Here is a 12726-nt window from a genome sequence, read left to right on the forward strand (position 1 = left end):
AACCAATATTGGGAAATCTACTGGTGTGCGCTTGAGGTGATTTAGTAAGCACAGTGAGAACTCCCTTTCTGGCTCTCTGATCTTCCAAGTGACTTTATTCTCCACGCCTTTGTCCTGCATTTGGAGTCATACGTGTTGATAAGTAATTCTAATGAGCATTTACTTTTAGGCAGAAGGAATCTATAAAAACTGTGTGAACTGATCTGTAAAAGAAAGGAATAATATTTAAGAGTTCTCATTTAAGAAAGAACAATATTTCTGGTGTCTCCTCCCCCAAAGAAATGACTAATAGAATAATTTACTTTGCATGCTTGTACCTACCCTTACATTTAGAAGCATATTGTATCGTTCAAACTTAGAATCATAGAATCATTAAGGTTGGAAGAGACCTTCAAGATCATCTAGTCCAACCATCAACTTAAAATGACCGTAGCTGCAAGACCTGTATCAGTACTTGAGAGTTTTTAGCAGTAATACTCTGCAGATGATGTTAACAAAACTCAGCTGTAGTTTAAAGCTCCACGAGGGTCATCTTGACCGCTTACTGGGTTTGATAATATATGAATAACCTTCTTAGACTAATACTAATTAACTTTGTACAGTTTCTGCTGTAAATTATTTTCTGAGCCTCTTAGGATTGCTCTCAGCCAATTGCATACATGGCAAAAGGTTAATTGTTTGTGAAAGACAAAGAAAAGGGCACCTCTGTTACTCTCAGTAGAAATTAACAAAATAATGAAATCTTTCTATGGGAATTCACCTGCTTCATGTGTTAGGTATTAACTGCAAAAGTTCTGTGATACCGAAATATATATTTTCAAGAGCAACATTAGACAAAAACAGGGTGCTCATTTATATAAAATAATGGCATGGATTGCTGCTTTGTTCAGGAGCCTATCTAGCTAATTTAAGCTTGTCTGTTTTGATAGGAATGATATCATAGATATATATTTATATATAAAACTATGTATGTCCTGTGCTGATCAAGGCATGGTGGGTTGTTCAAATTAGCTTCTAGTGTGCAGGAAAATAGTACCTATGTACATGGCAACCATTATCAGACAAATAGGTATTACATAATTATTGTGGCATTAAATATTTATGTGGCATACTGTTATCAGAAGAGACATGAATTGCCAATTGCACCCAACAAATAACAAAAGCAATTGCATGTGATGCCACAAAATGATTTTAGAGCTTATTTATAGCTGAATTGTGATATAGAGTTTATATAAACATATTCACTTATTTTTTAAATGAAATTTTAAATGTATTTTTTCTTTGGTTTCTTTCTGTCTTCCTCATGAAGTGATTCAGCTACAGAGGTGTTGGTTGGAGAATTCTGAAAATCAAATAAAAATTATTTCAAAAATTGTGAGAAAATAAATAAATAATGTGACCTTGTCAGCAAATTATTTATCCTTTGCCCTAATAGCTTTCCTATTATTCTGCTATTATTTGGGCACATACTTCCTCCTCTGCATAGTCTTCTAGAGTTGGTTGCATAAGCGAAGCTGAGCTATGTCAGCATCGATGAGTTAAACTTTATATGTGGGAAAAAAAGGATGGAAAATCCTGGTTTTGAAATAATGGCAGGTTTTTGGAATCCAGAATGATAGAACACTGTGGTTTTATGTTAACTTGTGTGTGCATACAGATCTGTAAAAATAACTAACGTTTTGCAAACCTTGGTACTTTGCCTGAAAGCTGTGAAGGGTAATAAAAATCAGAAATAAATAAATATTTCAGTAAATAAATAGGGATAGGGAAGTAATATCAAAAGCTGGAAAGTTAGAATGTGGGAAACCTGATGATGAAAGTTAGGTAAAAACCTTTGCTTTTGATGCTAAATGTTTTGCTGATGATTTCATTTTAGCTGAAATGTTTGGGTAGGTTAAAACATAGGCTCTGAGGGATATTTAAGGTACAGTGTATGTTTACCTCATTGTAGGCTATTTAGAGAAATTGTACAGTTTATGTCAGCCTGGTTTCTGGCCATTTTTTGGGTACACTGTTTATTTGTCTCTGTATAGCTTAGTATTGCTTTGCTTTCTTGGTCATGGTATGTAATTATGCCCTGAGTGGAACAGCAGTTTCAGTGGTTCAGTGAATTCAGCGTTGTTGTGTTTTTTTTTTTGTTTGTTTGTTTGTTTTTTCTTTCTTATTGTATTAAATAGTTGCTAATGCTGATCAAGCATAAGAAAGCAAACAGTTTATAATGGAAATCTCCTCTTTCTGTCTTTGCAGTTACCATTTCCAGCTGATGCAAATTCTCTAAATTGGTATAAATGGGATTTCCTCATAACATATGCGAGCAAATCCTGCCCTCACCATTAGTACTAGTAGCAAAATGAGCACCTGTAAAGCCAGTATCACCAGCATAGAGAAGAATTTTAATTGCCTCTAATTCATCTTAATATGTGAGTAGTATCTGAGTAAATGGTGTTACTCCTAGTATACAGCTTAAAAAAAATAAAAAATGAATAGAGGAACGTGGTCTATTTCAAAAAAAAAAAAAAAAAAAAAAAAGAGCTTTTTCACACAGAAATTTTAAACTGTTCTTCCTTGGCTAAAAAGAAAGATGAATCCAAGATTAAACTAGAGGCAGCAGAGAGCAGCTGCAAAAACAGTGACTTAAACTGAGAAGGACTCATGCCATACCAGTGTGAATTGACACTTACAAAGGTCTTAGTTTCTGGATAAAGTTTTATTTGAGTATTGTTTTAAGGTGATTCTGATAATGTAAATGGAGATAACCTTCTAGTATCTAGAATGAGTTGGGTGATTTTTCTGGTGTAACTTACACATGTGCTAGTCTGAAAGACTGTTTTACACCTTTGGTTTACTGACTTTTTTTCTTCCCTATGGAGATCAATAAATGGAGATTTGATTACCAGAGGTTCTGAAATTTATTTCTGACCATATGGGAAAGTGAGATCTTCTGAGGAATGGGGAATGGTCTGAATATCACCACAGAATACTTAGAATTCTGACAGAAAAAGCTAGGAAATTTCTTACTGAATTGTCATTACTGGCTCAGTGTTGCTGGAGGCTAGGGTCTTTGGCAATTGGGATCCATGTAGACACGCTGTAGAAAGGACAGTGGCCAAAGAGTTGTTTTTGTTGCCATATAAATAGAAAGGAAATTAAATAATTGTAGTGGATAGGCACAGTTGCAGTATGTTTATTTTGCTGTGAAAGCTGTATGCAGGAGAAGAAAAAGAAAACCAAAATAGATGGTGATATATTTTACCCTTGAAACTGGCTTCAGATTTTCACGCAATTTTCTGTTGAAGCGTTCTTGTTCACAAAAAAAAAAAAAAAAATTATGAATCTGGCAAACTGACAAATTGGCGTTTTGGGCAAAATACAACCGTATTCCTGTCTTCTTCAGACAGATCTGACTGAGGAAATACTACATTGACTCAACTACTGCTGTTTGAAATTTGTTCTGTGAAAACATCTAAGCTTTGGAGCAGACCAAAACCTATATGTTGATCTAATCTTTTGGTTTTAGCATGCAGATATACACAACTGGGTAGTGGCTACAACTAAAGAAAAGGATGGTTTGGTTTGGGTTCTTAGAATGCTAGGTGGTGCCAATATTTCTACAGCTCTTCAGATACTACTTTATTTCAGATTTTTAATTTATTTATGTATAGATAGTATAAACACATTTGTTGGATCTAATAGAAACAAATCAGGAAGCTTCTTTCAATCTTTCCAGAGTTTTTACTAATTTATATCTACTGACAATCAGGTATTTATTTACTATGTAGAAGGGTTGATGGTTATATTACGTTGTCCTAGAAGTACCCCTTTCTTTTTATACTTCTGTGGCATAGAAATAAGAATGTATGAACTGCCTTCTTTAATACAACTTACCATATTTGTGACAATATTTTCGAAAAGTTTCTTTGTTCTGACTGTTTTACAACATGTTTTGAGGGCTGTCTATAGCTCCAGACTTATTTCTCATTCACAGATAAAAATGAGCTATTATAATGTTATCAAGCCTGTCTGAAAATCCTAGAAGTCACTCTGTATTCCATCATATCATTCGTGCTTTTTTTTCAATTCATTTAATTTCTAAAGTGTGTTTTCCTGATGTTGTCAATCTTTGCCTGGTAAAGTTTCAACAAGCTGAGAATGAAATAACCATTCAGAATATAAACATAAACTTTTCCATCTGGTTGCTTTTGTCAAAAACAAACAAACAAAAATTTAGAGAAATCTTTGAAGATGTGTATTATTGAAGCTTTTAGTTTTCGATATTTAAAAATGGACATTTAATTTACATTATATGGTCCCTTTTTAAGGACAGTTATGATGCTAATGAGTCCTGCATCATAATTATTCTAATACAAAGAAGTAACAGCCTTTTTTTTTTTTTTATTAATATGACAGTTTATACCTATTAAATGAATACCTTTTGAAAAGAATTTTAAGCCTCTTATTTAAATGCAAATTGAATAAAACATCAATGAAAATGTCACAAGGAACAAGAATGTGGACATAATACTGTTCTTAACCCGATTAGTTACTTTTAGCAAAATTTCTGTTTTAGGCTTAGTATTATTGTGAGATTCTTTTAAACTAGTAATTTCACATTTTGTTGTTTTCTGCGTTTTTAGATACACAGCTATTAGTCTTAAGAAAATAAAAACAGTGTTCCTCTTTAACGTAAATGTACATTCAAAAAATTACATTTTTTGCTTTCATGTCTGTTCTAGATTAGCTTTTATGGCTTAAATACCACACAGGCTTTGTTTTCATATGTTTCTCAGTTCAAGACTCTGGAAATATTTACAGCATTAGCTTAGTGGGTTGATGAGTCACTTTTACCAGAGACAACTTGGAAATTCTTTTTATTTTTCTGTTTATTCTTAACAGCATTTATTCCTGAATCTATATGTTGCTTAACAACCAGAAGGTGGAATGTTCAGGTTTTACATTTAGTAAACCAGCTTACAATTATTTGTTACACTCATGAGTGCAGCTGAGCAACATAATAGAGCATTATGTTCTTATTGTTACTTAACCAAAGAAGACCAGAAGTGTGTTGATTTGAAGGCTTAAAAACAAGAGTAATTCTAGAAGTGGTTTATATTGATATGATAATGATATCTCTACCCATGTATGAAAATATCTGGATAACCTGATTGAGAGGCCACTATTATTAACGCTATGATGCTAGGTTGAAGCAATTCTTCTAAGGGCAGAATAAGGTGAAGGAAGAGGTACATGATCCAGTACATGTATGTAGAGATAAACAGGTTTGGTATAACAAAAAGTCCTTTCCAAAAAGGTGGCGCTCTGTGAGGATCTCAGGAAGAGGTGGTCTAGAAGATGAAGGGAAAGTATGTCATAACAGTGACAAACTGCAACTATTTGGCTAAAAGAGTTACTCCACAGGAAGTTTCAGACATAACAGAGCACTTCAGCTGGATAAACTGATGGACTTTCGATTTACTGCTGTGTATGAATTTTGTCCAATGTCACTTCCTTATAGTAAGGATAACAAGCAACACCTCATCAGCTCACTCAGCAGCTTCTATTCAGTGACCGAAAATGTTCTGTTGGCTTCAAGCAATCAAAAAAATATTTCTAATGGATCAGTTTTTGTGTTTGCTTTCTCTAATCCACTACACGTTATTTATTTATTTATTGTTACAGAAATTACATGCACTGTAAATCAACAGGTACTTAAAATATGCTTGCACCAATTTTTCTCTCTGATGCATGACAGCTTTATATGTGAAGATTATTTTTAACTGATGTTCTTCAAAGTTATATGTATGATTAGAAATAGATTTGTTTAGGGTACAGGGGAAGATACTGTGTTTATTTCTCAAGTTAGGTGATATACTACATTCTTGGTCAATTGTTCATATTAGAAATGTATATAACTCTACTCTTGGCTGAAGCAGATGGAGATGCTGTTTATCATACGCTTAATTAGGCATATCTTATTCTTTGAAATCTGCAGATATAAAATCCACATTATTCAAAATTTCTAAAGATTAAGCCTTCTCACTAAAAATGGCAAATATAATGGCAGAAATTGCTTGCACTTGGACAGATGTCTCCGAATTTACTTATTGTTAGTATTTTTAGTATTCTTCCCAAAGACAGCAAAGTGTTACTGACTTTATTAGTTTCAAAACAGTGCAATTTGCTACTGAACATGCTGAGAAAATCACAGCTTTGATCATGAAAGATGGAAAGACAAATGCTGCAATTTTCAGTAACACATTTAGTTTGTCTGTGGCTAGAGAATTTAACACATTACAGCTTTTGTAGTGCTTCACATGTTTTTCTCGTATGTCTGTTAGCATTCCATGTTTTAGTTTTAACATAACCAGGGTAACCCTAAATAGGAGTGATTGTGTGTGTGTACATATAAGAAAACAGGTACTCATTTCATATTCTGTGTATCATTAAACATTCTGTATCACAGCATTTTAAATTATATGCATAATACTAATTTCATCTTTTTTCTTTATAAGCCCCTGGTTCTTCTGCAGAAGTTAAAACAACAAGTTTGGCAATTGAAGTCTTAATCATAGTCCCACATCAGCTTTGCACCCAAAGGACTAGGACAGGCTTGAGTTCAGTACCAGATCGAAAAAAAAGTAACTGCTTGGGTACTTCCAGTGCTTTCATGAGGTTTTATTTCTAATGGCAGAGATCAGTTGACATTTCATTTTTAGACTATGTTGAAAATAAAGCTCAATACTAGACTTTTAGTTCTGACCTGTGTGTATAAACAAACAATAAGAATAAGCTTTGATCTGCAGACTTGAATTCTTGTATGTCCCCATCTTTATCACTCTGTAATTCAGAAACTACATGCATTTCTCTGATCTACATTTATTTCTTATTTCTACACTTCCTTCTTTTCTTCTTTAAAAAAAATAAAAATAATAATTTACCTTTGTAGTAGTCTACAGACTACAGAAAGCAAACAAGAACTTCAGGGTAGGGTATAAGGCATCTGCTACTTTGATATTTGTTAGGGGAACTGCTTATTTGCTCCAAGAGCAAATTAGTTGCTGGGTCACACTTAAAGAGGTCTATCTACTAAGAGAAAGTTTATAGAACTAGAGAGACCTGGACAATTCAAAGGGCAAGGGAAGATAAACTATGTATACCTGGGTAAGGAAGTGAGGCAAAAATTAAGTGTTAGCTGAAACTCATCTCTTTCTGGCTGACCAAAGGCAGAAAGGAAGTTTTTGAAACAGTTTCTAAAAAATTTGCTTCTCTAGAGGGCTTATCCCCCTGCTTCTTGATCATCAATCCCTGCCATCACCATCAGCTCTGGTTTTATTCTTGTAACTAACGAAGTAGGTAGCTGACACTGTATGCGTATTAAAAAAATAGAAAGTTATGTATAAAAAGGTTATGCATATAAATACAATTTTAAGCAAACATGTAAATATATTTATAAAAATATATTTTATGCATTGTGTGTATATTTAGATGTAAGATACTTTAATATTTGTTTTTATTCATATATTCAGTGATCCCTTTTGTCTTTATCATTCATACACAGTAATTATTACAATGAAATTCTCTTTAGAGTGAGAAGTTTATGGCTATGTGGAGCTTAAATTTAATCATGTCTGATACATTTCATTCTCTCCTTCCTTTGAAACAATTGTAAAATAGGAGTATGTTTGTTATTTTTCTTTCTTTTTTTTTTTTTTAAACAAATAATTAATAATACATTCAGTGAAGGGAAAAAACAACTATGATTTGTAAACAAACTTGATCTTTCAAAGAATTATTTTACCTTTTTTCACAAAATATAATAAAAAATGTAATAAAAATATAATAATTTTTTATATAAAAAAAATAAAATCAATCTATGCAGGCCACAGAAAAAATGGTATTCAATTCATCCAAGTTAGGATCAGAAGCTACTGGTATGTGGCATGATTTAAAAGCATTTCAGAAACAAAAGCAGTTGGGAGATTTTGTTTTCAAGTTCAAGATATTTGAAGCAATGCTCTTTGTGCACTTTGTCTGAATAACTTTGTGCTGGAGAGAAAATTTTCATTGCATAAAAGTAGAAACTGCTTATCTCAGTGGTGAGGAAAGCCTGTACCTCAAATACAAATGATTAAATAAACTGACTTCTGAAGAATGCTTCCCTGTACTTGTAGCAAAGCTGAGTTCTTGGAAGATTGTGAAAGGTGGTGTTCTCAAAGCCATTTTTTACCCTTCATTTACAGTGTGATGGTGCAAACATTTAATCTAAATTGAATGAATTGTTAGAATAGTCTAGACAGGCTATGATCAAGAGACAACAAATGGGAACGATTTGGTTTTGAAAACTTTATCTGATTGCAGAGGTAATGACTTGAATATCACTTTTCTAATCACACAAAATTGTCAGGTTGATTTTCATGTTGATTTCTCTTCATATTTTCAAATGGAAACAGATTTTGTATATGTATTCCATATAATTTATCTCATAGATGACTTGATGCATATCAGTTACACTCTCATCTTAGCTGCTCCATGTATGGAGCTATTCTGCTGTTCTGACAGGCAAAGACATACCAAAACCACTAGCCTCTCTTCCACACCTCTATGTAAACTGTTTAGGTGACTGAAGCTAGATAATGACATTTAATCTTTCAGGTATTCAGATTACATCATGTCTGATGTTTTGCAAAAAATAGACTCCTTAGGGGGCAGCTTTATACTGACATAAACACTTGTATTTATTTTACCCAGCTGAATGACCATTTAATTCTGAATCCTTTATTTCCACATTGTGTTTATCTCATAAATATGCTTCTGGCCCTAGACACTGTTTTAGTGAATTGAAATGAAATAGGTAGAGACAATGCTGATTATTTCTCTCTCTCTCTCTTTTTTTTTTTTTTTTTTTTTTGTTATCTTATTGTATGACTCCATTGCAAAGCGCTGTTGTGACATCAATAGATTCTTAAAGTTTTAATGTGATATAAGTAAAATATCTCCCTGTTTTTTTTTTTTTTTTTTTTTTTGCTTTCTCTATAGTCATTGTTTGTAATCCACTTTATGCTGTTCTCAACATTTTGTTTAAAAAAAAAAAAACTTACGCTGTAGAGAAAGTGGGTGTCTAGACCCATTCTTTGAATGAATTTTAGTAATGGTCACATGGTCACGTCTCCATAATACTGCATCTTTGTCTGAAGATGCAGAATGAGTTCAACGATTCTGTGTTTTTGTTTTTGTTTTTTTTTTTTTCCCCTGTAAAATATGCTAGATATTCGGATAACTTACAGAAAGCCTGTGTCTTCTGTTGAAAACAAGAATTTGACCACAAGTGAGAATCAGCTTTTAATGTCAAAGCTTACTCAAGTAACAGAAGTTATAGATACATGGGAACCATTAAGGTTACTTTTTTATATTCACAAATTTCTGTCAGTATAGATCTGAAAATTCACTTGCAGGGTAGAAATTCCTGAAATTATTCCACTGGAGCTGTTTTGTTGGTGAAGGCAGGTCACCAGTAGAATTCTTCAAGGATTTGTGATAGGACCAGTACTCCTCAAAAGCATTCACAAATGACTTTATAAAAAGGCATGTACAATGAAGTGAAAAGGTTTTCAAGGCTTTACTGGTTTCTTGTTTGTCCAGTGTATTACAAAAAGAAACTTTGACTAATTTAAGAATGATATTGCAATAGACAAGACTGAACAATAAAAAGACGTGGAATTAAATCCGAAAAATGCAAAATCATCCATGAAAGGGAAAAGTCTTAATATCACATTCAAAGTAGGGGCCTTAGAGCTGGCCATTACTATTCAGGACTGAGAATTTGGGATGATGGTAGTTCCTGGAAATGTCAGCTTTCAATATTCACCAAAAAATGTGCTATGAATTACTAGAAAAGAAATGGGGTACAAAGCAAAGGACATTATGATGATAGAGTATAATCTATGCTTTATCTTGGTAACTGTGGACTGTTCTGCTTCTGATATTTCAAAACCAACATAGTCTGAGAAAGATAAGGAGGATGATCAAAATGATGGAACAGTTTCCATACAAGTGAGTAGGGAGAACTTAGTAAAGGGGATTACTAGAAATCCAAAACTGGTGAATCCTATAAAAACAACTTCACTATCCTTTACACTTTGATTGTTCTCCGTAATATAAAGTTAATGTATTTCCTGTGGCATTGATTAGTATTTTTGCAAGAAGTTATTAAAACTTTCTCTGGAATATTATTTCTCTTGCTCTTTGATTTCACTGTCAGGTGTGCACAACCCTCAGGTGTTTGAAGAGGGATACCATTCATGCTTGCTGTTATTTAATTAAGGCTGCATCCTTACTCATTTCACCTTCATTCAGTGTTTCTACTGTTTTTATTTTTCCTTGTTGTGTTTTGCTCTGTGGAAATGAAACTCATATAGAGAAGAGGGCCCAGAACTTCTGGAGGTGGTGGCTGCTCCTAAATGGGTTAACAAGTGGTGCTATTCTTGTGGAACTGGAGGATGTTGAAGCAGTGTACAAAAAAACAAACTAGGAGGAAGATGGAGTTCAAACAAATAGCATGTGTGAAGTCATGTTTCAAGTGAATACAACAATAAAAAGACTCATTCAAGTTATTTTTAGCTATGAATTTTCCCTGATCCTGAACCCTCCTGTGTTCCTTATGCCCATAAATTTGCTGATCACCTGTGTGTGACACTGTTCATTTTGACTGCTGCCTAAACTCTTACAAGAACCTCCTCATTTCAGTTACATTCACATCCACAGCTTGTTACTCTCATCTTCTTGGTCATAGTCTCTTGATACTAAGAAACTGTTTAAAGTTTTCTGTCAGCCTCTGCTTAAACATTGATCTCTACTTAGCGTCATTCTATTCACAATCTTGTAATGATGCCGTAGAAGCCAGAAGGACCCATTCAATAATTTAGTCCAGTGTATCACGAATCATTCAATTTTACCTACCTATTTTAAACTTCAGAATTTGCATTTGTCTTTCTGTATTATCTAAGTCTTTCTGTATTTTGAGCAGAAATTATGTTAAGTTGTGCCATGCCTAAGGGAAAGAATGGGAGAAGACAGAGCCACAGATGACTTTTTTTTTTTTTTTTTTTTTTGGGGGGGGGGAAGGGGAGGTGGTGGTAGTATGGAAAAATGTAGCACCATATGTGAAAGCCAAACTGACAGATTTCTTTCTCTTCTTGCATGGAAACTGCATTGTTACAACTCAGATCTGAGCAGCATTTTGACTCTGGGTTTGTAAGCAAGATGCAATGAACAGCTGAGGGACTAAACATCATACAAACATCATACTTGTCTGACACTGGTATTTTTCAAGAATATCTTTTCTACACATGGAGAGGATTTTTATAGGTGATTTACAAAACAGTTTGCCATCTTCCTATAAATTTTCTTTAAATATCCCCTTTACTTATATAGTTTTTAATTGCTCTCTGCCTTGTATGGGACATTTTAACATGTTCATTACCCAACATTCTTCCTCCTTCTCTTTCAGTAACTTACGTCACAAACTTTCTACTGGATTTTTATTCTATTTTTGGTGAAAATTGCTGGGTACAATTTGTATGACTGACAGCCAGTAAAAGAAATCTGTATCGTATTTTTTTGTCGACAACAGCTTTGGTGGGTGGTAGTTTTCGAGGTGATTTTAACCAGCAAGATAGACTTTGGGCATTCTTTAGTCTAAGGCTTTCACGCTTGGTCTGCATTCGCTTCATTCAATTATGAATTGAAACCCCCTGCCTCACAGGTGATTTCCCCATTATTGATTAAGGGGTATGGTCTGAAATCCAACAAAGGAAAAACTTTTTGGTGGCTGAAAAAAAACATTTATTACATCAATAATATTGGAACTACATGTCACCAACAAGGAGGATGCCATTTTATCATTTGATGGCTAACTCTAGTCATTCAAAATCCATTTGATTTTCTAGATGCTGCAAAAAGATTATAGACAATAAATGATGTATAGAAGCTTTTATGACCATCTTAAAACTATTAAAAACCATAAGAACTATTGGATTAATTCTCCTTTTTTGAGGCAGGAGATTCCAGAGTTGACCAGGACACTTCATCTTTGCCGTCAGTCTAAAATAGAAGGTTGATCCTTGTCTTATGAATGAGAACTATCAGCAGTATTTATGTATCAAGAGCTTGTTCTTTATTAGGTAAAAGACTAAAATGGAAAAGCTGTGATGAGTGTATTTCTCCTACAGATGTAAAACTTAAATTTGAATACTTTTGTCTGTTTACGGTTCGTTTTTGTTGTTGTCTTGTTTCTGTTTGTTTTGCTAGTTCTAATAAAGATCTTGTGGTTTCACACTAAGTGTGGTGAGATCTAAAGCTTAGGGCAAGACCTACAAAATCAGAAGAGTTTTTTTTGTTTGTTTGTTTTGTTTTTGTGTGTGTGTGTGGATACTATGCTGAGTTAAAAATATTACTTGCAGCATCATTTGAGGGCTAAAAGAATCCACTACTCTGACTGTATGTCATTTCTGATCAAAGAAAGTAAAAGACAAAAATGTGATCTCTCAGTAGTCCAGAATGAAAAATCATTACTCATAGCAATTTAATTTCTCACTTCAGCTGTGCTGAAGCTGTGCTGAAGTGAGAAGGTGAAGATGGTCAATTGCCTGAGTTTGCTAAGAAATTGCTTTAGAATTCTTTAGAATTTCTCAACCACTACAAACTGGAGCAAGGAATCTGCAAGCACAACAA

The 12726-nt window shown here is 33.6% G+C and overlaps 1 pseudogene across 4 annotated transcripts in view; it reads left to right on the forward strand.

Annotated features, from left to right (window-relative positions):
• The first annotated feature begins 2247 nt into the window (after positions 1 to 2247).
• Positions 2248 to 12726, forward strand: part of LOC311439799 (heparan sulfate glucosamine 3-O-sulfotransferase 1 pseudogene) — a 163531-nt pseudogene continuing 153052 nt past the window's right edge. For 3 of the 4 annotated variants that reach the window (XR_014698916.1, XR_014698918.1, XR_014698919.1), the window contains exon 1: positions 2248 to 2420. The product of XR_014698916.1 is annotated as a heparan sulfate glucosamine 3-O-sulfotransferase 1 pseudogene (transcript). The remainder of the gene's footprint in view (positions 2421 to 12726) is intronic. The other variant, XR_014698920.1, reaches the window with a different exon arrangement.

Source organism: Aythya ferina (assembly GCF_964211825.1).
Source record: "Aythya ferina genome assembly, chromosome: 7".
In the NCBI taxonomy this organism is placed as follows: domain Eukaryota; kingdom Metazoa; phylum Chordata; class Aves; order Anseriformes; family Anatidae; genus Aythya; species Aythya ferina.